This window comes from Rhinatrema bivittatum, chromosome 7 (genome assembly GCF_901001135.1).
Source record: "Rhinatrema bivittatum chromosome 7, aRhiBiv1.1, whole genome shotgun sequence".
Taxonomy (NCBI): Eukaryota; Metazoa; Chordata; class Amphibia; order Gymnophiona; family Rhinatrematidae; genus Rhinatrema; species Rhinatrema bivittatum.
The window spans coordinates 33934797-33961261 of record NC_042621.1 but is presented as its reverse complement, the minus strand read 5'-3'; positions in this window follow the sequence as shown (position 1 = coordinate 33961261).

Below are 26465 nucleotides of genomic sequence, written 5' to 3'. Positions count from 1 at the left end.
GGGGAGAAGAAAAACTGATACTTCACGCATATCCAGCATGGCTCTCTGCTTCAACGGCAGGGGAGATGAAAAACTGATACTACAAGCATATCCAGCATAGCTCCCTGCTTCAACGGCAGGGGAGAAGAAAAACAACCAATAAGGGCTGAATGGCACGGTCTGGGTAAAGCAGATGGGCATGGGTGTAGCTTGCTTATTGCGGCGGTTACTTCCCCTACTACCCATAACTAATCAAGCTAGATATTTCACTTGGTTGCAGCTCCATCACTGCTCTCTACATTAATGGTGGGGGTGGAAGGGAAATAGAACCAAAGAGCTAAGAGAAACAGATAAGTATGAGAAAAAAATGTGAAGCTTGCAGGGCAGACTGGATGGGCCGTTTGGTCTTCTTCTGCCGTCATTTCTATGTTTCTATGTTTCTATCTCTCTGCAATTATAACACTTAAGCTGCACTGGCTTCTTATAGAGTTACAAGCTTCTGCCCTTCTCATCTTGGAGTTGGCCCTCCCTTCCTGAACCGCCAGGTTTACCCCCCAGGTTTGCTATAGCCCCCGGTTCTCATCCTTAATCGGGCCTGCCCCCCTTGGCCCCTTCCCCCTTACATAGGTTGAGGGGGACCCTACAGCGGCCTCTGCCTCCAAATACCGCTCAGTGTTCAATGTGGCTTTCTCCAGCCCTCTCGCCCCTTGTCGTACCACCCAGTTCCTCATCAAGGGTGGTAGTGCGTCTATATAATGTTCCAACACTATCATCTCTATAATTTAAGTTATAGTTTTGCCCTCCGGCTCCAGCAGGGCCAGTGCAAGGGGATTAGGCGCCCTAGGCGAGCCTTCTCACTTGTGCCCCCCCCCCCCCCCCCCCCCATTGCCCCGCCACCCCCCGGCCTTGGCCCCGATTCCTACTCATTCTCGATCACGCCTGCTGACTGTGTGATTTTCTGGTCGCGAGCAGGTTGGGCACTGCTTGCGGCCCGCCAAATCTCCACTCCTCTTTGCCCTCACTTGCGGCCCCATATGGCTCGCACCCAGTGGTGCACCTAGGGTCTCCGGCGCTCGGGGGCCAATGCATTTGTGTGCCTCTCCAGCATCCCCCCGTAATCCTTATTGTACTAGCCAAAATGACATTTCTTCATCACACCTACCTCTATAACATGGATCCTGCTTTAAAACTGGTTATAAAAAAAAGTGTTAATAAAAAAGTCCAAAGGGTCTTCTGCATAATTTAAAAAAGCTGGCCAGTTTCACACTTCTAGTATACTATAAAATTATTTTGATAGCCTCATTCAACTAATTCTATATGACTATGAAAGTGAAGTCTGGAATATATAGGAAGGGACAGAATGTCAATACAAATCCTGCACCTCCAGTTCTGTAACTCTGTGCATCCACTGAAATTCCCCAAACAATGGAGCTTGGATGTTTCCCTTACAGCTCATCATACTAAAAGATATTTTCAAATTCTGGTGTCACCTCACAGTAACAGCAGCACAAACACCTTCCACTGCCAGACACATAGGGGTAGATTTTCAAAGGGGTATGCGCGTACCCCCCGAAAACCTACCCCAAACCCCCCCTGCGCGCGCCGAGGCTATTTTGCATAGGCTCGGCGGCGCGCACAAGCCCTGGGACGCACGTACGTCCCGGGGCTTGCATGGAGGGGCGTGTCGGGGGGCGTGTCGGGGGGCGTGCCCGGAGTGACGCAGCGTTTTGGGGGCGTTTTGGGGGTGCGTCACTCTAAACCCCCCCTACCTTTGCCGACAAAAGTAGGGGGGGGTTAGATAGGGCCGGGGGGGTGGGTTAGGTAGGGGAAGGGAAGGGAAGGTGCGGGGGGGTGGAAGGAAATTTCCCTCCGAGGCCGCTCCGATTTCGGAGCGGCCTCGGAGGGAACGGAGGCAGGCTGCGCGGCTCGGCGCACGCAGGCTGCCGATTTTGGGCAGCCTTGCATGCGCCGACCCCGGATTTTAATGGATATGCGCAGCTACGCGCGTATCTATTAAAATCCCGCGTACTCTTGTTCGCGCCTGGTACGCGAACAAAAGTACGCGTTCGCGCACATTTATAAAATCCGGCCCATTGTGAACTAACACAAAACCCCGCAAGAAAGACACTCAAAATCTATACTGCAATCCCATTGTAACATAACAGTAATAACACCAAGGACTCAAACAACAATAACCCTACCTGTGAATAAGCAAGGGTAAATATTACACTTGGTCCTAGAATACCAATACACCACCTACTGAGGAAACAAAACAAACCCGATTGCTATAGATCCCTATACAGACACTACATGCTAGCAGAATCTCTCATCATGGTCACACACACAAAGCAGAGACAGACCCTCACCAAATACAGAATACAAAATAAAGGAGCACAAATTAGAAAAAACTGAAATGGAAACCCCAAGAAGCCAGACTCTGTGTATTAATAATGGAAAAACAGAACCACCATTCCTCATCAAACAATAAAATCAAGAAACATAAAGCATCAGTTATAATAGTAAAACCATACTAATAAAAGAATATTTTAAAACTACTGATAAATAGGATTTTTATTAATTAAAATCATATACATTTTTTACAATTTCCCAAACACCAATAAAATATTTCAAAACAGCACATATATCAAATAACACCCAATAATTAAAACTAATAATGATTTTAAAAAGCCCCTGCTGTCCATGCATGGGAGCTCTTGATTTCCAGTCACCCTGATGTTGTCGAGGATTAGGAGGTTATTCTCTCTCTCACACATACTCACATGTCGATTCTCTCTCACACATACACTGTCACATACATACACATTCATGCTCTTATACCCACCATAACATCTCGCTCTCACAGACTCTGACACACTCTCAGGGTGTAAGACACTCTCTCCCCAACACCCCCCTCCCCCCCCCCCCCCACACACACACACACTCTTACTCCCCTCGATTTTCTCATACACACTCATGCTCTCACTCTCACTGGTTCCCTCACATACACACAAACACATACACCCAGGCAAGCTCCCAATCATTCTCACACAAATACACACACACATAGGCAAGCTCCCAGTCATTCTCACACTGACCCCCAGGCAGGCTCCCATTCATTTTCACACCACACCCTCCCCATCCCCCAGGCATGCACACATTCATTCTCACACACCCAGACCCCCAGGCAGGCACCAATTCATTCACACACACACATGCACCACACACAGGCAGGCACCTATTCTTACACATACAAACCCCAGGAAGACACCCATTCATTCTCATACACCCACTAAAGGCAGACCCCCTCTCTTTCTTTTGCCAGCAACCTCAGAGCCTCTCTCATTCCTCTGCTGCCACTGTCACTGCTGCCGCGTGGCTATTGGGGAGGTGCTGATTGCTGCTACTGGCACTGAAGCCCATTCTGCTGCCTCCTCTCTGCAGGCCCCATGGGCTTCCACTTCCTCCATGCTGATCTACTACATTGTGAGATCTGCATAGAGAAAGTGCTACTCTTGCACATTCCCAAAGATTACGTGTGCCAATCAGTAAAAAGTAATTTATTTTTTTTTACTTTGCTGTCTGATCTTAGTTTTCTAATGGGTTGGTCACAGGATTTTTTTTCCACCTTTCCTTTCTTATTTTTTTTTGCCAATTCCTTTTATATTATCTTTTTTTCTATTTCTTTTCTCTCCATCTGTCTTCTTCCCTCAAATACACAGTCAGGTTTTCATTCTCACATAGTTTTTCTCTCTCTCTCACTCTCTCTCTCACACACACACACACACACACACACACACAGACTCTCTCTCATACAATCATTCATACATACAGTCTCTCATTGGCACATGCTGTCTGACTCACACACCCAGGCTCTCTCTCACTCCCACATGCTGTCTTGCTCAAGCACAGGCTCTCACTCTAACATTTATTTATTTATTTATTTATTTTGGATTCTTATATACCGATATTCTTGTATGATATACAAATCATGTCGGTTTACAATACAACAGAACAATCGCAGCATAGGCGTTACATTGAAACATAAAATACAACAGAACAATCGCAGCATAGGCGTTACATTGAAAAACATAAAACAAAGCGTCTAATAACATATAATATAATACAACCGAACAATCGCTGCTAAGGCATAACATGAACCTTAGTGTCTGAAAGAATATAAATATATAAGAATATATAAGAATATAAATAATATAAACATGCTCTCTCTCATACAATCATTCATACACACAGTCTCTCACTCCCACATGCTGTCTTGCTCAAGCACAGGCTCACTGTCACATGCTGTCTCTCTCACACACACACAGGCTCTCACATGTTGTCTCTGCAAACATTCAGATCCTCACTCCCACACACAGTTTCTCAACTCACTCTCACACACAATCTCTCAACTCATCTCATGCACGCACACATACACACTCTACAGACCCTCAGCCTCTCTCTCACCTCTGGGCCTCCTTTTCACGGGTCGCCGCAGGATGGGCTCTGCAGCGGCCCTGGTCTTCTCGGGCCGCCCGCGATGTGGGATTCGTGGCGGCCCGTAAGCGCTGCTCCTCTTCTGTACGTGGCTGATGCTCCACCTCCTTCCGGTACGCTGCTAATGCTCCTCTTCCGGCACGTGGCTGATGCTCCTCCTCCTTCCTGCCTGCGCGGCTCCGGCAACATTTTTCTTCTGGGTCCACGGGGGCAAGAAGGAGGAGGAATATTTGCAGGCTTAGATGTGACCTTTTTCTTCTGGCCGTGGTGACGTGAGGTCCACCACGGCCCTGCCGATCTTCGGCGGCCATATGAGCCTTCTTGTCGGCCACCAGCGGCTCGGCGCCCCCTAATGCTAGGTGCCCTAGGCAATCGCCTAGTTCGCCTAATGCTTCCACCGGCCCTGGGCTCCAGCCATCTATAGGCCAGATCCTTTAAGCGTTGGGCTAAGGTCCATGGTCTGTCTCTAGGCTGAAAATACGTTTCCCTCCTGCGTTATGCCTAAACGATCCAAAATGGCAGCTTTCAATACAACATAATTTGAGACCTGCTCAGGTGCCAAGGCTCTGTAGGCAGCCTGTGCCTCCCCGGCTAAGCACGGAGCTACCCTCGTTGTCCACTGTTCTCGGGGCCAGCCTGCCACACTGGCCACGCGTTCAAATGTAATAAGGAAAGCTTCTGGGTCATCCCCTGGCCCCATCTTCTCCAAATGAATGTTTACTGCTGTGTCCACCCGGCCAAGTCTGGTAGCACCCATAATCAGTTGTGGGGTACCTGCGAGTCCTGCAGTCTGTCAGGCTGTCCATAGCTGCAACACTTTTCGCTGCTCCTCCAGCAGTTGAAGCAAAGGGCGTTGCTCTTGTTGCTGATGGTCCATCAGTTAGTGTATCAACTGCTGTATCGCCTCCTGTTGCTTCTGCATCTGCGTTGCCATCCATTTTAACACTTCATCAGACGCCATTCCTAAAAGAAAACAATGAGAAAGGTCCCAAGTGTTGCCGTACAACAACCGACCCTCTCCTGTCTCTATCGGCTCCTTCTCCCGGCACCCTCACCCCGTATCTCTGGCCACTTACCAGCTACTACTATTTGGTAACACTTTTTTTTTCCTTCTTCAGAAGGCTACTTCCTCTCCGCCACCCTGGCATCACCCCTCAGACTCGAACCAGGAATCCTATTCAGGTACTCCTATTCATTTTTACCTTCAACAGGTCAGTAAGTGCACTGGTATATTTTTCCCATGGCACTGCTCCTCCGGTCGGCGAACTCCGATGATCCCACTGCTCCCACCATATGTAAATGCTCACAGCTGATGTTGCACAGCTCTGCCACTCCTCCAGATCCTAGGTCACCTCTCCTGCAAGTCACTCTTTTCTTTATATGCCGTCCAGCCACCTGTAAAACTTCCCAGGCCTTGGTCTAGACCTGCACTACCCTAGCTTGGCTTGGGGCTCCGCTTAGTGAGAGTGGGTGGTAAAGCCACTTCATCAATCTCTATAGCAGAACCTGAGGATTCCTCTGTCTGGGAATCTACCTCCATGTCCTGTGCCTCTTCTTCTGAGGAGCTAGGCTTTTCTGTCCACTGCCACCATTCCGGCACACCCTCCTCCTCTATTACCATCGATTCAGCTTTGTCAGAATCACTGTTGCTTAATTCCGGCACCTGTTCCAGCTCTCCCTCGGCCCACGGGTCAGGAGGTGCCTCTAAAAACCTGGGAGTTGTCATCCTCCCTATCTCCTTTAGTGCCCTCTGCTGCTTAACCAGGGCTTGGTCTGTCTTTTTCTTATACTACCTTGGCTTTTCCTGCCACTGGCTGGGTTGTGCTGCATTACAATAAGCAGTGTATCAAATAGTAGAGATGTGAATCATTTTTCTGATGGATGAAAATATCGTACGATATTTTCTAATCTGTCAAGAATCATGTGGGGGTCCCTGAAAGTGATAGGAAAACCCCACAAAATTTTCATGAGGTTTTCTTATCGTTTTGGGGGGGCATGGAAGAAAGGGCACACAGAAAAAAAAACCCCAAACCCACCCCGACCCTTTAAATCTAATTATTTAGAATCTCCCACCCTCTTGACCCCCCCCCAAACTTTCCTAAAGTACCTGGTGGTCCATCGGGGATCCCGGGAGTGATCTCCCACTCTCGGGCTGTCGGCTACCACTAATCAAAATGGCGCCGATGGCCCTTTTCCCTTACCATGTGACAGGGGCTATCGGTGCCATTGGCCAGCCCCTATCACATGGTAGGAGCAATGGATGGTGCCGGCATGCCCCTTGGTTTTGCCCCTTAGTTTTTCCACTTAGTTTCCCCTTAAACTTTCTAAACACACTGCAATGTACCCCGTATTTTATTCATCTAAATTAAACTATAGACTATGCCAAATAACAACATGGATTCCAAACACATCCCTTCCACCATCTCTCTCAATAGACAAAAACAAAAAATATTTAAGAAAAAACTTCCAAAGCCACGTAGACATCTAATCTCTGTCCCCTTAATTCCCAAAAATAAATTACTTAGTCTTTCACTTATTTCTCTACTCTTGGTAAATGCACAATCCCTAGTCAAAAAAAATGCCTATCCTTAACAACCTTCTCACAGATAACAACCCTGATATATTTGCAATCACCGAAACCTGGTTTAAAAAATCTGACTATGTTCTTCTAAATCAATTACCTAAAAATAAATATGACATCACATCTATTCCTAGGCTCCTATCAAAAAAGGAATTCCTCCTAAAAATACAGCAAATAAATTCTCCACCCAAATTCGAAATAGCTCTTTTAAATTCCAAGTGGCTGCAAATTTGTTTAATCTATGCACCCCCAAGCTTAATAGAACTTAATGTCTCTCCATTAATTGAGTTTTTTGTTACTAACCTAAAAATTGAAATTCCTACCATCATACTCTGTGACTTTAACTTACATGTTGATAAAGACCCATTATCCCACAACTGTGACGCATTCTTAAACTCAATGTCAGCATTAGGTTTTCATCAAATAGTAAACCATCAACCCACAAAGCAGGACACACACTAGACTTAATATTCATCAACTCTTATCTCAACACCACTCTCAGTCCTACTATTTTTTTATTTATTATTTATTTAAAATCTTTTTTATACCGTCGCTAACTCATATACCATCGCAACGGTTTACATGTAGGCACATAAATTAATGTAGGTGAGGGCTTCCAATAGTACATTCTAACAGGTGCCGCTAAAGGTTCGGTTACAATATATCATTAAAGACAATCAGTTGTTTAGTGAGGTAGGTCATGACCAATTGTACCAGTGAGGTACTGTTCACGTGTAAAATTCACTATTCATAGTGTTATAATTATGTTTATAGTGATGCAGAGTTTGTGGACCACTCTACTGTACAATCCTAGATGCTGTGCGCCGGTGTTCTTCTGCCTGTTTCTAAATATTTCCTATTCTCCCGTCTCTTTATAAAATGCTTGTTTGAAAAGCCATGTTTTTAAACTTTTCTTAAATGCTTTGAGATCTCTTTGCAATCTGATCTCTAGAGGCATTGTGTTCCAAAGTATGGGGCCTGCTAGTGATATTGCTCTTTCTCTCACTTGGGTTAATCTTGCCATTTTTACTGAAGGAATGGTTAAGAGTGCTTTATTTGCAGATCGAAGGTTTCTGTGTGGGACGTGTACTCTTAATGCTGTGTTTAGCCAGTCCGATTTCTCATCATGTATTAGTTTATGTATGGTACATAGGGTTTTGTATTTAATTCTGTTTTCGATAGGTAACCAATGTAGTTCCGCTAGGGTTTCAGTTATATGGTCCCTCCTTCTTTTTCCAGTTAGTATTCTAGCTGCTGTGTTTTGAAGTATTTGGAGTGGTCTTAATGTTGTGTTTGGCAGTCCTAATAGAAGGGCTTTACAGTAGTCCGTGCTGGAGAAAATTAGTGCCTGTAGAACTGTTCAGAAATTAGTTAGTGTTAGTAGCGGTTTTAGTTTTCTGAGTACCATGAGTTTAGCATAGCCTTCCCTTACTTTCAGTGATATGTGCTGTTTTAGATTGATTTCAGGGTCCATTATTATTCCAAGGTTTCGTACTTTTTCAGCTAGCTTAATTGTCTGGTTGTTATTAAGGGTTATTGGCATTTGGCTGATTTCGATATTTTTCCGTTCTAAGTGTAGAAATTCTGTTTTATCAATATTAATCACAAGTTCCATTTGGTTTAGTAGTTGTCTTATAATTTCTAGGTACATGTTAGCCAGGTTTAGTGTTTTTTCTAATGTGTCTTCTATAGGTAGAATTAGTTGAATATCGTCTGCATATATGTAGTGTATGATTCCTAGTCCTGCAAGCAGATGGCATAAGGGCAGCATGAATATGTTAAAGAGGGTTGCAGACAGGGCTGATCCCTGCGGTACTCCTGTTTTGAGATTGATTTTTTCTGATAATGTATTGTTGATCTGAACTTGGAAAAACCTGTTAATTAGGTATGAACTGAACCAGTTTATTGTTTTGCCGTGTAATCCGATTGCTTTTAGTCTATTTAGTAGTATGTTATGGTTTACTGTATCGAAGGCTGCTGATAAGTCTAGCATTATTAGAATGTAGTATTTACCACTATCAAAACCTCTTAGAAAGTTATCTGTTAGCGAGAGAAGTAGTGTCTTGGTGCTATAATGCTTTCTAAAACTGTGTTGAGATGGATATAGTATATTATTGTCATCCAGGTGTTCAGCCAGTTGTTTCTTTTTTTTTTTAATTTTTTATTTATGCAGTTTAACATATACAATGAAGAAATAGACAATTTTAAGTACAGATAATTGTAAATCATATATCTCATTTGAGTTATCTTAATTCAATGAAATGACGAAAATCCGTATTTAAAGATAAACTCCAGGAAAGAAAAAGAATATATAAAGCGGACAAAAGGTAATTTGGGTAAAACCCTTAAACAATTGAAATTAGAGAACACATGATCTCTCTACTTTTGCTCTAATCCTATAGTTGAAAACATTGGGATTAGGGAATCCAAAAAGGCTCGTAGTTGTGAAATTTCAAAGAAAACATATTTCTGATTTTGGTGCGTCAATTCGCATCTACATGGAAATTTAATGATCATAGTTCCACCTTTACTTTCCACTTCTTGTTTAAACAATAGAAATGTCTTCCTCCTTATTTGTGTGGCTCTGGAAAAGTCTGGGTATATCCAAACTTTCTCTTCATGAAAAAGATCCTGTCTATTTCGCATGTAGAGACGAAAAACCGCTTCCCTATCAGAAGCAAAAATGAAAGCCACATGCAATGTAGCTCTTGTAGATATATTAGTCTCAGGAGTAGCCTCTATTATAGCTGTTAAATTTAATGAGGCATCTCCTGACTTGCTATGTGATGATACTCCTTTAGCTGCAACATAATACATTTTTGAGAAGGCTGGTAATGCCTGCTGTGGCATTTTCAACGTTTGAGTCAAATACTCTTTAAACATATCTTGTGGTGTTATTAATGTATGTCTTGGGAAATTTAATACTCTAAGATTTAAATATTTCAAAGAGTTTTCAATAGATTCCAATCTCTTGTCATAAAGAATTTCAGTCTTAGTTAACCTTTGATGGCAAGTTTCCAATTTATCAATTCTGATTTTCATCAATTCTTTATCCTTATTCGAATTTGATGTACAAGTCTCCATATCCAAAACTCGTTGTTTAGAATCCATTGTTATTTTAGTTAAATTTAGAATAGCCTTCTCTAAAGAGTTAATGGCAGACCATAGCAATTCCATCATTATTGGCACAGGACTTTCCATTTGTAATAAGTTACCACTTCCTTCTCCTATTTCCCCATTTCCCATTTCAACTAGGTCCCCTCCTCTCTTATCCCCTTGCGCATTTGATAACTTTAAAAAGTCTGATTAAATTAACTGAGGTGGAGGAGGGGTACTCGGAGCCCCGGGACTTAGTGATGTCTCGGCTGGAAGAGCAGGCATCCGCTCTATGTCAGGCTCCTCAATAGCCTTGGTCACGGGTTCTGAATCATGTGTTGGAGTGAAGAAAGTCAATATTTGTAATTGGGAAGGCTCTACCAAGGGAGATGAAGTCAACTCCCTTATTTTTGCCTTCCTTTTAGTGTGAGGCATCATTAATTTCAGGCAAATGTCCAAAAAAAAAAACTTTCTTCAAATCACTCTCCTGATAGAATATTTCTTTCCTGGATGGAGGTGAGGTTCAATGGAAATAAAAAGAAAAAGTCAAATACTCACAGTTTCTGCCTGTTTAGGTATTCAAATCTCATTTGAAGCAACCAGTCCTAAAAGCTCCAACAAAGCCGCGCGCCGGCGTCAGCGTCAGCAAGCGCCGCAGGGGTCTGGCTTTTATGCGCCCAGCCAGCCGCCCCTTGATGACGTCAGCAGGAAGGCAAAAAGTTTGTAAGCCCGTCGGGGTCTTAGAGAGCTCGTCTCTCCCCTTCGTTCCACAAACAAGGTAATGGCTCAATAGGAAATCTCTCACCTCACCTCGAGTTTAGCTGCAGGGGGGGCTGGCTTTTATGCGCCCAGCCAGCCACCCCTTGATGATGTCAGCAGGAAGGCAAAAAGTTTGTAAGTCCGTCGGGGGCTTCGAGAGCTCGTCTCTCCCCTTCGTTCCACAAACAAGGTAATGGCTCAATAGGAAATCTCTCACCTCACCTCCAGCCAGTTGTTTCTGTACTGTTTTTTCTATTAGTTTAGCTATTAAGGGAAGATTTGATACAGGGCGGTAGTTATTCAGGATCAGGGGGTCACTGTTTTTTTTTCTTTATTATTGGTTTTATAATTGCTCCTTTCAGTATATCTGGCAAAGCTACTTATTCTAGGGATAGGTTTATGATATTAGCTAATGTATGAGAGACTGTGTTCGCTGCTTTCTTAAGTTCGAAAGTTGGTATTGGGTCGATTGTGTGTGGGGCTGGGTTTATGTTTTTTATCATGTATTCCACCTCCAGCTCGGATATCTCAGAAAATGATGACCATTGGTTGACATCTCTTTTTTGCATTTTAATTTCTTGGTTGGTTGATTTTGGAAGTTTGTTTCATAAGTTAGTAATTTTGTCACTAAAAAATTTGGCGATTTCGTTGCATTTTGATTCCAGTAGATTTTGTGGTGATTCTTGTTTGTCGTTGGTTAGGTTTGATACTATTGAGAATAGGGTTCTTGGATTGTTAGCAAATTTTCCAATTTTATTGCTGAAGTATTCTTTTTTAACATTGAGAATTAGTTATTTGTAATAAGCTAGGTGTTTTCTGTTTTTGGTTAGGGTATCGGTTGTTTTGTGTTTTCTCCATCTTTTTTCCATTGATCTGAGAGTCCTTTTTGCATCTTTTACTTTTTCATTATGCCAGGGGTTATTTTGTATTGTTTCTCTTTTCCGTATTGATTTGATAGGGTTTATTTCATCAGCTATTTTTTTGGTTGTGTCTAACCATGTTTCCGTGGCAGAACTGCAGTTGTTGTAGTCAATCCCATGGTCCAATCATAAATTAATTACCTGTGATATAAATATCCAATACACAACCGTAACACCCCCAGCAACCAAGACCAGAACTGAATACAGGAAACCTTGTCAACTAGATATCCTAACTGATCATATCTCAAAAGCTCTGAATGGCATAGACACATCAAACAGTGATAACACAATCAATTCATGGTTCTCTTTAACAAAAAAAGTAGCTGATAATTGCTGTCCACTTATTAAAAAAGATATTTCCATTAACATAAAACACCACACCCCATGGTACAACAATGAATTAAGGATATTTAAAACAACACTGAGAAAAGCTAAGGGACTTTGGAGAACTTCTCCTTCCACCAAAACACTAGCTAACTACAAATCTCTATTACATAAATACAACGAAGCCACCAATAAAGCAAAACAAGAATTCTATTCTAACAAAATAAATAAATTTCAATATAACCCTAGAGCTCTATTCTCATATGTAAAAGACTTGACCAGTCCTATTGAAACTCCCACATCAAACTCTTCTAATTGCGATACAATTGCTCAATATTTTAAAGAAGAAACTTTAAACATAATAAAAAACATAGCTCCCCTGAACTCTTAACTAAATTGTACTACCAAGCAATCCTAAGGACCATTTAACCTCCTTTGACACAGTATCATCCCTTGAAATCGAAGGTATAATTAAAAAAAATGAACCCAGCTGCCCACCCAATTGACCATATTCCAACTAAACTATTAAAAACAATCACCAATATAGTATCTAAACCTATTGCCGAAATAATTAACTTGTCCATAACCGAAGCTAATGTCCCACATACTTTAAAATCCGTGATAGTAAAACCAATCACAAAAAACCACAAGCCAACTCATATGATCTCTCAAACCTAAGACCCATTTCTAATTTACCTTGTATATCAAAAATTCTCGAGAAAGTAATTAATAATCAACTAACAGATTATCTTGAAAAACATAGTACCCTGTACCCAATACAACACGGATTTAGAAAATATTTTAGTACAGAGAACCTTTTAACTTCACTACAAGATATCATCCTAAGAGGAACCGATAACAGCCAGCCTTAGTTCCTGATCTTACTAGACATCTCAGCAGCCTTTGATACAGTTAATCATAATATCCTCCTTGACAGACTAAACGAAATAGGCATTAAAGACTCAGCGCTCAAATGGTTTAGCTCCTACCTAATAAATAGAACCTTCAAATTAAAATTTCTTGACAAAGAGTCACATCCTTTCGATCTCAACTTCGTAGTACCCCAGGGATCCTTTCTATCCTCTACACTATTTAATATCTATATGCTCCCTTTATGCAGAATTCTATCAGGCCTCGGTCTAACACATTTTATCTATGCTGATGACGTTCAAATTTTAATACCGACCCAAAAGTCCATTGACCAAACTCTTAAGCTCTGGGACATATACCAATCCGCCACTGAAAAGGTATTAACCCAAATGAATCTTTCCCTAAATAAAAAAAAAACCTGAAATCCTATACATCTCACCTAAATTAAGCAAGACAAAAGAGCTTGAAATTCAAGAAGCGGCCAAAAACTACCCCATCTCCCTAGAAGTTCGAGATCTAGGGATTCTTATAGATTGCGAATTCTCTATGAAATCCTGCATCAAAAAAATCATTAGCGATGGTTACTTCAAATTAAACATACTCAAAAGATTAAAACCCCTCCTGTTCCCAAAAGACTTTAGAAATGTCTTACAGGCACTTGTCTTATCAAGATTAGACTACTGTAACTCACTATTCTTAGGTCTTCCCGCAAATATCACAAGACCATTGCAACTTCTGCAGAACTCTGCAGCTAGACTCTTGACAGGTACTAGAAGATCTGAAAATATCACCCCAATATTAAAAGAACTTCATTGGCTGCCGGTCAAATACAGGGCCCAGCATAAAATCTTATCACTAATTCACAAAACCCTCTACAATGAAAAAATTGAATGGCTAACCTCTTCACGTCACTTCCACACCCCCTCAAGAATCACCAGATCAACCGGACAGGGATGCTACCAATTCCTTCCCCAAAAATTGCCCACCTAAATAATGTAAGAGAAAGAACTATCTCTATTGCTGGACCCCTACTATGGAACTCTATTCTGCAGGAATTACGATTAGAAGCTGACATCAAATCATTTAAAAAGGGGAATAAAACTTAGCTTTTTAAACAAGGTAATGTATATTTTTATTTTTATTATATTATCTCTACCCTAACTATACTACCTCTCTAAGGGGCAGATTTTCAAAGGGGTACGCATGTAAGATATGCGCGTACCCCCCGAAAACCTGCCCCAAGTTCCCCCAGCGCGTGCCGAGCCTATGTCGAACAGGCTCGGCAGCGCGTGCAAGCCCCGGGACGCACGTAATCCCGGGGCTTTCCTGGGGGGGTGGCGTGTCAGGGGCATGTCGGGGGGCATGGCGCGGTGGCGCGTCATTCGGGGGCAGGGGCCGCAGGCGTGGTTCCGGCCCGGGGGAGTTTCGGGGGCATGGCTGAGGCCTCCGAAATAGTTCCCGGGCCAGGGAATAGCGAGTTACACCTTCCTCTGGCAGGCGTAACTTTTAAAACAAAGGTGGGGGGTTTAGATAGGGCTGGGGGGGTGGGTTAGGTAGGGGAAGGGAGGGGAAGGTGCGGGGGGGTGAAAGGAAAGTTCCCTCTGAGGCCGCTCTGATTTCGGAGCGGCCTCGGAGGGAACGGAGGCAGGCTGCGAGGCTCGGCATGCGCAGGCTGCCGATTTTGGGCAGCCTTGCGCGCGCAGACCCCGGATTTTAAAGGATACGCGCGGCTATGCGTGTATCTATTAAAATCCAGCGAACTTTTATATAATCTACCCCTAAGTGTTTAAAGTTTGATTGTTTGTTTATTTATTTATTTAGCTCTCTGCTTCAACAGCAGGGGAGCAAGACTGATACTTCACTTTCAATGCATAGCCAGCATGACTCTCTGCTTCAACGGCAGGGGGGAATGAAGAAACGTGGATCTATATTCAGGCAACAACCAACAAGGACTGAATTACATAGTCTGGATAAACAGATAAGCATGGGTGTAGTTTGCTTATTGTGGTGGTTAATACCCCTAACTAATTAAGCTATTTCACTTAGATGCAGTTCCAACACTGCTCTCTATATTAATGGTAGGGGTGGAAGGGAAATAGAATAAAAAAGGTTACTAAGAGCCAAAAGTAACAGATAAGTATGAAAGAGAAAAAAAAAAGTGCGAAAGCTTGCTGGGCAGACTGGATGGCCCGTTTGGCCTTCTTCTGCCATCATTTCTATGTTACTATTTAGTTTGCTATGTTAATTATTTATATTATGAAACAATGTATTTACTTCCTTTCTTCTATGGAAATGCAAATAATTTTAAATGATTATTTGCTAACTACTGTAAACCGATTTGATATGCTTGCATGAAAAGTCGGTATATAAGAATTATTAAATAAATAAAATAAATAAATAATGTGCGAAATGAGCCCCTCCATGCAATAAGGTATTAGCACGTCCATAACGCGCATGCAAACCAGCACGTCACAAATACTGCCAACCATATTTAAATGCCATTTAAATGACTCCATTAGCTTTTACCCCCAATGCATTAATACTCCCAAAACTTGTGCATCCAAAATGAGTTTTTTAGGTTTGAAATTTAGCACCAGCCCTGTCCCTGGCGTAATTGTACTAGGGCTAGCGATAGTTGATGGTTCAGGAAGGCTTCGCTGTCATTTAAACCATGGAATCCCTACACTTCTTTGTACTGCTGACTTTTCTCTTGCATGTGCAAGCCAAATTAAGGACTGCCAGACAACGGAGGATGAATGTTCATGCAAACAATAATGAGCAAAGAGAAGAGGGCCATGCCAATTATGCAGCTGCACAAGCACAGGTTAGCAAACAAATCGGAAAAATATTTTTATTCATTGTGCATAATTAACCTCTGGAATTCATTCCCAGAGCATAAGTGTTTAGTGTAACAGGGTTTCCCAAAGGTTTGAATAAGTTCCTACAGGAGACGTTCATAAACTGCCATTAATGAATATGGAAAACTAGCTTGTAATCTATTTAATGTTCCTGTATTTGCCAGATATTTGTGACTTGGCTAGGCCACTGCTGGACACAGGATGGACCCTTGGTATGATCCTGTGTGCCGTGTCTTATGTTATATTCTTATACTCCTAGGTACAGCCCAGAGCCATCTGTAGGCCCTGAGGGCCACATATCGTTCGACCACAGTTAGCCTCAGATTGTATGAGATAGAAGTGCTACGAAGATACCATTTCAGCCCTCAGGAAATTTTATCCCTTTATGAAGACCTGTGAAATCCATTGATACCCCTCCCCTCCCCCCCACCTCTTGCAACTATGCCATCTCTGGTTCCGTGAAATTTCTGTGCGCTTTGCATTTTTTCGCAACAAGACGTTTCCAGAATATGATTGAACTCAGAGGGGTAGATCAGTCCTCATTCCTGCGGCACTTGGGACAAGTCTTGAGGACAATGATGAAATGCATGAGGCAGTATATTTACTATCCACAGGACCGAGCACAAATCCAGGAGATCCAGCGTGGATTCTATGAAATAGCTGGGATGCCCAATGTGTTGGCCGTGATAACACTGACCCTGAAGTCAGGAGAGTGCATTCTGCACTTCCACTCAATGAATGTGCAGGTTGTGTGTGATACACATTTTCAAATCTTGAACTTAGTGACAAGATTTCTTGGGAGCTGCCATGATTCCTTCATCCTTGCCCATTCATCGCTTGGAATCGATTTCCCCAAGTGGAAATAGAGTGATGGCTGGCTGCTCAGTAAGTAACAGTTGCTATGGGCTGGTAATTTGGATATGGGGAGGAGTTATAGACAGCCAGGTGGCATGGAGGGATGCGGAGCCCAGTACAAGATCATTGTGTCACCTACAGAATGATGTATGTCATTGCTTACTGTTGATTTCTTAAAGTATTTTGTTAGTACTGAATTGGTATCGGGGATGGGATTTAAAATTAGCCAGCTATGTATATGTATAAGGCCAATTGGAGTAGTGTATGTGTTTACTGGTGTCACGCCATTGTTTTTGATGCTATATTGGTTACCCCTTTAATAGGTGATGATATCTATGGTTACTTACTCCTGTCCCCATGCAATGTGGCCAAAAGACGGTACAACGAGGCATATACCAGCACGAAGTCTGTCATCAAGCGGACATTCGTGTGCTGAAAAGCCAATTCCGATGTTTGGACTGGTCTGGTGGTTCCCTGAAGTACGGTGCTGAAAAGATTGCCTGCATTGTTATGGCCTGCTGCATGCTACATAATATTGTGTTGCACTTCAGGATGGAAGAGGAGGTAGCCAATGACTTACCACCAGATCCACCTGTGCAACCAGCAGCAGAGGTGGACACCTCTGAGGATCACCAACGAGTCATTGCTGATTATTTCTCATGTAAGTTCTTACCAATGATATCAATACCCCCTCTCTTTTTTCTGGTAGATATTGATGTTGTCTGGAATAACCAAACTGCTATTGTATGAAAATCTATTTGTTTTCTACTTTATTTCAGGAGTTTCAGTCGGTGGACAATGGAGGGATGGACCTGGCACCTGAATTTTATTTTTTTTGTTTTCTTGCATTTTTTCTTGCATTTTTTTTATTTTATTAATAAATTACTTTTATTTCTTTAACAGAGTCTGTCCTGTGCAATAATGTATCTATGATCCCTAAGTCCTTGGCATCTGTGCAGGCATGGGCATCCCTTGCACAAGCTCCCACCAACTCTCATTGCTGGCATGCATCCCCTCGTCTTCTCGCCAACTTCAATGACTGGTGTGCATCCCCTCACCCTACTACCAACTCCCATCATTGGCGTGCGTCCTCTCGCCCTCTTGCCAACTCCCATGATTGGCATGCATCCCCTCACCCTCTCACCAACTCCCATCAATGCCATGAATTCCCTCACCCTCTCACCAATTACCATTGCTGGTGTGTGCCCCCTCTTCCTCTCACCAACTCCCATCACTGGCGTGGCCCCCCTCTCCCTCACGCCAACTCCCATACTAAATATCAAAAACATGTAACCAGCAAGAAAACATAAGCTAAAAGAAGTACAGGTCAGCATTATTGGAAAGCCTGCTGATAGAGATATATATGTCTAATGTGTACAGGGCTGAAAAATGTGTTTTTCTATTTTTTTATTCATTTTTGGGAGTTTTTTTTCACCCCATGAATGTTAGTTTTTGGAATGTCTGACTCCTTTTCAATTGTGTGAAAAAGCAAATAAGTAAAAAATAAAAACAAAAAATGAACCAAAAAAAGAAACCAGAACCTCTGAAGGCCTCCCTTGTCCACCACCCATCCCTCCCACCCGCAAAAATGGTGGGGACAGGTAGGAAAACATGCAGGTAATGGAAGCACAAAGAAACATGCCTCATGTTCATGGATAGCATGAACAGCTTGGAAGGACATTTATGGAAGGAGGTCCATAATTTCTGCGTCCATTTACATGTCCCTGGCGACACACATAATGTATGCCCAAGTCTGGATCCTTTTGTCGACATCCAGTAATTGGGTGTCCCGTGACAGGCCCATAATGGATATCCAAGAACGGCTCCTTTCGTCGGTGTCTGTTTATCCAAAGTCATCATTCCATATTGTGGAAGAAAAGGCAATTGAAAGTAGTGGAATCTGAATAATTTATAAATGTAAGAAACATAGATAATATAAAATAAACACAATAAACAAGTTATGCACATAGGAAAAAGACCTCGCATGTCCACTACCTTTTGCTTAGATAATGAACACCCAGGCCCCATCCGTCTAGTCAAGGGCCTAGTGAAGCACAAAAATGACGCACAAGTCCTGGATATCCGTTTAGGGCCATGTCTTAATATGATGAGCACACATATTATGGACGTCTAAGTAGCCGAGAAATAGGCGTTCCTTTTGTTCCCATGATCATGCACTCCCGTCCAGCTCAGCCACGCCCAGACATCCATTTTGTGCGGGATCTAAGTAAACGCAAAATGCCGTTGGGGCAGATGCCTAACTTTTCTGGTGGTGATATAAGACTCTTGGCTCAGCTAATAATTGCTGACGAGTGCTGACTTTTCTCTGGGCCAGAAGGCAACAAAACCAGAAGTGTGCTGATGCGACCAGGAGGCAACTCAGGGTCACCTTTATTGCCCAGGTCTCCTTTCTATGGGAGGTAAGTACTGGGGATCATTAAAATAAGGAATAGAAGTATGAATCTTAGCATGAAAAATTGTGTGCACTTTTCGAGCCCACAATTGTGGACATTATGGTGGCATTTTTTTTCACTTCAGCTACAAATAGCAAACAAAAAGATGCCAATATATCTGGCATGGGACTTCCATGCCAAGGCACAAAATATAATTCCACATAAGGTATGCACATTTCTGTCTGCAAAACTCATTCCTGCATAAGGCATAAGTTTTGCTCACTGGAATGGGTGGCACAAATGCAGGCTACAAGGGCGCTTTCCAGTAAACACACCTTTGTGCATCTGACCCAGGGAGTAGAGGAGACAAAATATTGTTTGGGGTTTGGGGACAAGTATTACAGCATTATTGACTTGCTTATCAAGTTGTTTTGTTTTATTTTTTAAATTTTCCCTGAAAGGTTAAGCCTTGAAAAAGAGGGCCTGCAAGCTGCGCACAAAGGATGGGAATGACTGCAGGCTCTCCGCCCACAGTATGGAGAGCAGGAAGGTGAGTGTAGTTGTAGTTATAATGTTGAACGTGGCAGGAATGCAGACCCAAAGGAAGTGGGCATGAAGGAAGGAAAGCAGGAAATCCCTGATTACTGTGGAGTAAGATTGGACTGTGCGTGCATGGTTTTTCGGTGTAATAGACAATAGGTTGGTCTCAATAAGTTATGGACAATTGATGCATCTTGAGAACCACCACCCTCTGACCTTCCCTCCCTTCCCCCATCCCCTCTGGTGAACATAAAAACATAGAAATGATGGCAGAAAAGGACCAAATGATCCACCCAGTCCGCCCAGCAAGCCCATGACAGCATCTGCTGTACTGCACTGGTCACCATCCTGCTTATCAGTTTCCCAGACCATAAAAGTCAGGGCCCTCGGATACTGTTTGAATCCAATTTCCCTTAACCCTTGCTGTGGAAGCAGAGAGCTACGCTTTGGCCTTTATCATTTCAGACAGCTCAAGCACTTCCATTGGGGAGGAAGAGGAGGAGGAACAGGCGCCGCCACCACATCATCGGTAGAGAGGGACACCACCACTGTCACCACCACCACCAGTGGTACCACAGGTGGCACTGCCACCACCACCACCCCCACCACCTGCAGGGGGACTGGTGAGACTACCACCGCCACCACCACTGGTGGAGGAAGAGCTTGCACCACACAACTACTGGGTAGCACCGCTACCCTAACCATTGCCACCACCCACACTGACAGCAGCATCCCCAGCTGGGAACCCAGAGCCCTGCTTTTTCCCCAGCCCTGAGTCCCTGGCTGGTGAGGAAGGCGCCATCGATGTAGATGACGTGACCTCCAGTGACACACCAGAAGTGTGTCCAAACAGGCAAGAGCAAAACGCAGCATCAGAGGAAGGGACCCAGGAGGAAGGGGTGCCTGCTTCCACCGCGGCACGCTTGGATGCTGCATTTGGCTCTTCTGGTACGTTTGAATCGAGGTGTGGATGCTATTGAAGGGCTGCTAGGGTTGCAGGTGGCCAGTCTGGTACATAGAAACATAGAAACATAGAAATGACGGCAGAAGAAGACCAAATGGCCCATCTAGTCTGCCCAGCAAGCTTCACACATATTTTCTCTCATACTTATCTGTTTCTCTTAGCTCTTGGTTTTATTTCCCTTCCACCCCCACCTTTAATGTAGAGAGCAGTGATGGAGCTGCATCCAAGTGAAATATCTAGCTTGATTCGTTAGGGGTAGTAGCCGCCGCAATAAGCAAGCTGCACCCATGCTTATTTGTTTTACCCAGACTATGTTATTAGCCCTTATTGGTTGTTTTTCTTCTCCCCTGCCGTTGAAGCAGGGAGCTATGCTGGATATGCGTGACGTATAAGTCTTCTCCCATGCCGTTGAAGCAGAGAGCCATGCTGGATGTGCATCGAAAGTGAAGTATCAGGCACATTTGGTTTGGGGTAGTAACCGCCGTAACAAGCCAGCTACTCCCCGCTTTGTGAGTGCGAACCCTCTTTTCTTCTCCCCTGCCGTTGAAGCAGAGAGCTCTGCTGGATGTGTGAAGTATCAGTTTTTCTTCTCCCCTGCCGTTGAATCAGAGAACTTTGCTGTATATGCATCGAAAGTGAAGTATCAGGCTTATTTGATTTGGGGTAGTAACCGCCGTAACAAGCCAGCTACTCCCCTCTTTGTGAGTGTGAATCCTTTTTTCCACATTTCCTCTTGCTGTTGAAGCTTAGAGCGATGTTGGAGTCACCGTAAGCCTGTGTATGTTTATTTAATAAGGGTATTGACTCCAGGCAGTAGCCATCATTCTGGCGAGTCACCCACTCTTCATTGGCAGCCTCTTGACTTTATGGATCCACAGTGTTTATCCCACGCCCCTTTGAAGTCCTTCACAGTTCTGGTCTTCACCACATCCTCCGGAAGGGCATTCCAGGCATCCACCACCCTCTCCGTGAAGAAATACTTCCTGACATTGGTTCTGAATCTTCCTCCCTGGAGCTTCAAATCGTGACCCCTGGTTCTGCTGATTTTTTTCCTTCGGAAAAGGTTTGTCGTTGTCTTTTGATCATTAACACCTTTCAAGTATCTGAAAGTCTGTATCATATCACCTCTGCTCCTCCTTTCCTCCAGGGTGTACATATTTAGATTCTTCAATCTCTCCTCGTACGTCATCCGATGAAGATCCTCCACCTTCCTGGTCGCCCTTCTCTGTACCCGCCTCCATCTTGTCTTTGTCTTTTTGAAGGTACGGTCTCCAGAACTGAACACAGTACTCCAGGTGAGGCCTCACCAAGGACCTGTACAAGGGAATAATCACTTCCCTTTTCTTACTCGATATTCCTCTCTCTATGCAGCCCAGCATTCTTCTGGCTTTAGCTATCGCCTTGTCGCATTGTTTTGCCGACTTCAGATCATTAGACACCATCACCCCAAGGTCCCTCTCCTGCTCCGTGCACATCAGCCTTTCCCCCCCATCGAATACAGTTCATTCGGATTTCCACTCCCCATATGCATGACTTTGCACTTCTTGGCATTGAATCTCAGCTGCCATATCTTCGACCACTCTTCCAGTTTCCTTAGATCCCGTCTCATTCTCTCCACTCCTTCCGGCGTGCCACTCTGTTGCAGATCTTAGTGTCATCCGCAAAAAGACAAACCTTACCTTCTATCCCGTCCGCAATGTCGCTCACAAAGATATTGAACAGGACCGGTCCCAACACCGATCCTTGCGGTACACCACTTAAAACCGCTCTCTCTTCAGAGAAGGTTCCATTTACCATCACACGTTGTCTTCTGTCCGTCAACCAATTTGCAATCCAGGTCACCACCTCGGCACTCACTCCCAAGCTTCTCGTTTTATTCACCAGTCTCCTGTGCGGAACCGTATCAAAAGCTTTGCTGAAATCCAAGTATATGATATCGAGTGCTCTTCCTCTATCCAATTCCTTGGTTACCCAGTCAAAAACGTCAATCAGATTTGTCTGACAGGATCTTCCTCTGGTGAATCCATGCTGCCTCTGGTCCATCAATTCTCCGGACTGTAGATAGTTCACTATTCTCTCTTTCAACAGTGACTCCATTACTTTTCCCACCACTGAAGTGAGGCTAACTGGTCTGTAGTTACCAGCCTCCTCTCTGTTCCCACTCTTTTGAAGAGGGACCACCACCGCTCTTCTCCAATCACTCGGCACCACTCCCGTTTCTAGGGATCTATTGAACAGGTCGCACAGCGGTCCCGCCAGCACATCTCTGAGCTCCCTCAGTATCCTTGGATGAATCCCATCAGGCCCCATGGCTTTGTCCACTTTCAGATTCTTTAGCTCTTCCCATACATTATCTACTGTAAATGGATTTTCCTCTGTTCCGCTTCCCTCCAGTTTCTTGTTGTGTAGAGATGGTCCTTCTCCAGGGTCTTCTTTAGTGAACACAGAGCTGAAGTATTCGTTTAATATTTCTGCCATTTCTTCGTCTCCCTCCACACATTGATCATTTCCACCTTTCAATTTCACTATACCACTTTGGACTTTTCTCTTTTCGCTGATGTATCTGAAAAATGTTTTGTCACCATATTTTATCTCCTTGGCAATCCTCTCTTCTGCTTGACTTTTTGCCAACTTGATTAATTTCTTAGTCTCCCTCAGTTGAATCAGATATTCTTCTTTGTGCTCCTCCCTTTGGGATCTTTTGTATTTCTTGTATGCAGTTCTTTTAGCTTTAATTTTGTCAGCCACCTCCTTTGAGAACCAGATAGGTTTCATTTTTCTTTTGCTTTTCTTTACATTTCTAACATATAGAGCAGTTGCCTTGGCGATTGCTCCTTTTAGATTGGTCCACTGTTGATCCACATCTCTCTCATTTTCCCATCCATTTAGTTCTTCCTCTAGGTACTTCCCCATTTCCTCAAAGTCTGTGTTTTTGAACTGTAAAACTCGGGTCTTTGTGGTTCTTTTCCCTATTCTTTTAGTGATATTAAACCATACCGTTTGATGATCACTGGTGCTGAGGTGGGCGCCCACCTTGACATCAGAGACGATTTCTCCATTATTGAGCACTAAGTCGAGAATAGTTCCTTCTCTCGTGGGTTTCAATACCATTTGTTTGAACAAAGATACTTGCATGGCATCCAGTATCGCTCTACTGTTTTTAGATTCTGCAGATGGGATTTTCCAGTCTACATCTGGCATATTAAAGTCACCAATGATCACCACTTCCCCTTTCTTACCTATCTTATGGATGTCTTCAACCAGATCTCTGTCCAGCTCTTCCTTTTGGTTTGGAGGCCTGTAAACCACTCCAATATAAATGGATGCTCCATCATCTGTTTTTAGGTCGACCCATAGTGCTTCTTCCTTGCCCCAACTACCTTGCAGCTCAGATGCTTGGATATTATTTCTGACATAAAGAGCCACACCTCCCCCTTTTCTATCCACTCTGTCCTTCCTTAACAAGTTATAGCCTGGTATTGCCGTGTCCCAATCATGAGATTCTGTGAACCATGTCTCTGTGATAGCAACGATGTCCAATTCTGCCTCTGTCATTAGGGCCTGCAGATCTGGGATTTTATTTCCCAAACTATGAGCATTTGTAGTCATAGCTTTCCAGGTACTCTCTTTACGGTTATTGCTTTTCCTGTACTCCTTTTGAGACTTTAGTTGAGATTTGTTATTCACTTTACTCGTTCCTTTTGCAGTTGTGCCATTGATGACAGAGTTATCCATCTCAATGTTTTTCTCTAGAATTTCTTCAGTTAATATAGGGAGGGCTTTATGTTCTTGTTGCATATGATTGTTACGGCGGTGGCTGCTGTGCTACCGCCTCACCACCAGGGGTCCCTCTAGGGCTGGCTTTCCTGACAGGCCCAGTCCATCTCCTATGTCCACTCTATGCTCTGGGTGTGCCCTCTTAACCCTGCCTGACAGTTGCCTCGGTGCTTCGGCATCGAGCTCACCTGGGCTCCCTGCTCTAGCCTGCCTTGCGTGGCCTTCGGGCCTATCCTTGCCTTGCCTTGCCTTGCGTGGCCTTCGGGCCTATCCTTGCCTTGCCTTGCCTTGCGTGGCCTTCGGGCCTATCCTTGCCTTGCCTTGCCTTGCGTGGCCTTCGGGCCTATCCTTGCCTTGCCTTGCCTTGCGCGGCCTTCGGGCCTATCCTTGCCTTGCCTTGTGCGGCCTTTTGGCCTTCTTCCGTGTGTGTGTGTGTGGCCTACGGGCCTTCTGACCTGCCTTGCCCCGTCTATGGTGTGTGGCCTACGGGCCTTCCGTGTGTGTGTGTGTGGCCTACGGGCCTTCTGACCTGCCTTGCCCCGTCTATGGTGTGTGGCCTACGGGCCTTCCGTGTGTGTGTGTGTGGCCTACGGGCCTTCTGACCTGCCTTGCCCCGTCTATGGTGTGTGGCCTACGGGCCTTCCGTGTGTGTGTGTGTGGCCTACGGGCCTTCTGACCTGCCTTGCCCCGTCTATGGTGTGTGGCCTACGGGCCTTCCGTGTGTGTGTGTGTGTCCTGCGGGCCTTCTGACCTGCCTTGCCCCGTCTATGGTGTGTGGCCTACGGGCCTTCCGTGTGTGTGTGTGTGGCCTACGGGCCTTCTGACCTGCCTTGCCCCGTCTATGGTGTGTGGCCTACGGGCCTTCCGTGTGTGTGTGTATGGCCTACGGGCCTTCTGACCTGCCTTGCCCCGCTATTGGTGTGTGGCCTACGGGCCTTCCGTGTGTGTGTGTGTGTGGCCTACGGGCCTTCTGACCTGCCTTGTCCTGCTTACTGTGCCCTGACCCAGCCTGTACTAGACACTGCCACTTGCCGCCTGCCCTGACCCAGCCTGTACCAGACACTGCCACTTGCCGCCTGCCCTGACCCAGCCTGAACCCAGACTCTGATTATTGCTGCCTGCCCTGACCCAGCCTGGTACCTGACTCTGTTTCGAGCCTCCTGTCTCTCTCCACCTGGAGCCACCCTGCTGGGTGGTGTGCACGACTCCTGTCCGGAGCCCAAGCGTAACAGTATGCCGAAGCCATCACATTTTCCAGGGGAAGAGATAAGTCTGTGTCCTGCCGGTGAGTCAACTTTTCACTAATTCAAGATGCCTCCTTCTTTAAAGTTTTATACCTGCAGTTCCTGTCAAACTTTGAATTATCCTAGCTATCAGAACTGTCTAGCCTGTGAACTTGTTGGTCAGGAACACTGGTCATGCAATAACTGCAACAAGAAAAATGTCTCTGTCTATCAGGAGTGTTTGAACTGTCTGGCTCCTAAACCAGGGTGGTGGAAATGCTCCTGTCTCCCGTGTTTGTTACCTCCAGGCAAACCCTGCCCCTGTTGTTCTGCTCTAGGACCAGCTGTGCAATTAGAAAAGGCTATCAGCTCTCCTAACCAGTATTCTGTTTCTGGCTCAACTAAAACAGACATTTTTGCTGGCAGTTTGAGGGTAGAAAAACCCAGGACTTACCTGGCCAAGAAGGCTTCTGTGAGACCAGTGCTAGAGCCTTGGGAACAGGTTTCTCTACAACGGAGAGAGCTGATTAGCTCTAGCAGGGCTCAGCTTCCCACAGCTGCCAAGTGGACACTAACGAGCACCTTCCCTAGACGTCCTAGAACTGCCTGTGCCTTCTCTAAACTGCTCCTCCAGAAACAAAATCAGGAGCATCAGACTTTGGCTCGAGGTATCAAGCCCACGGCAGTACAATCTGTGTCTTCCATGCACACTACCTTTAACCATGCTACTCTGCCATCTGAACCTGCTGCACTACCCCGAGAAGAGCCTGAGTCTGCTGAACCGGCCCTGCTGCCGTCCTCGGAGGGGTCCGCACCAGCCCTGCTGACAGAC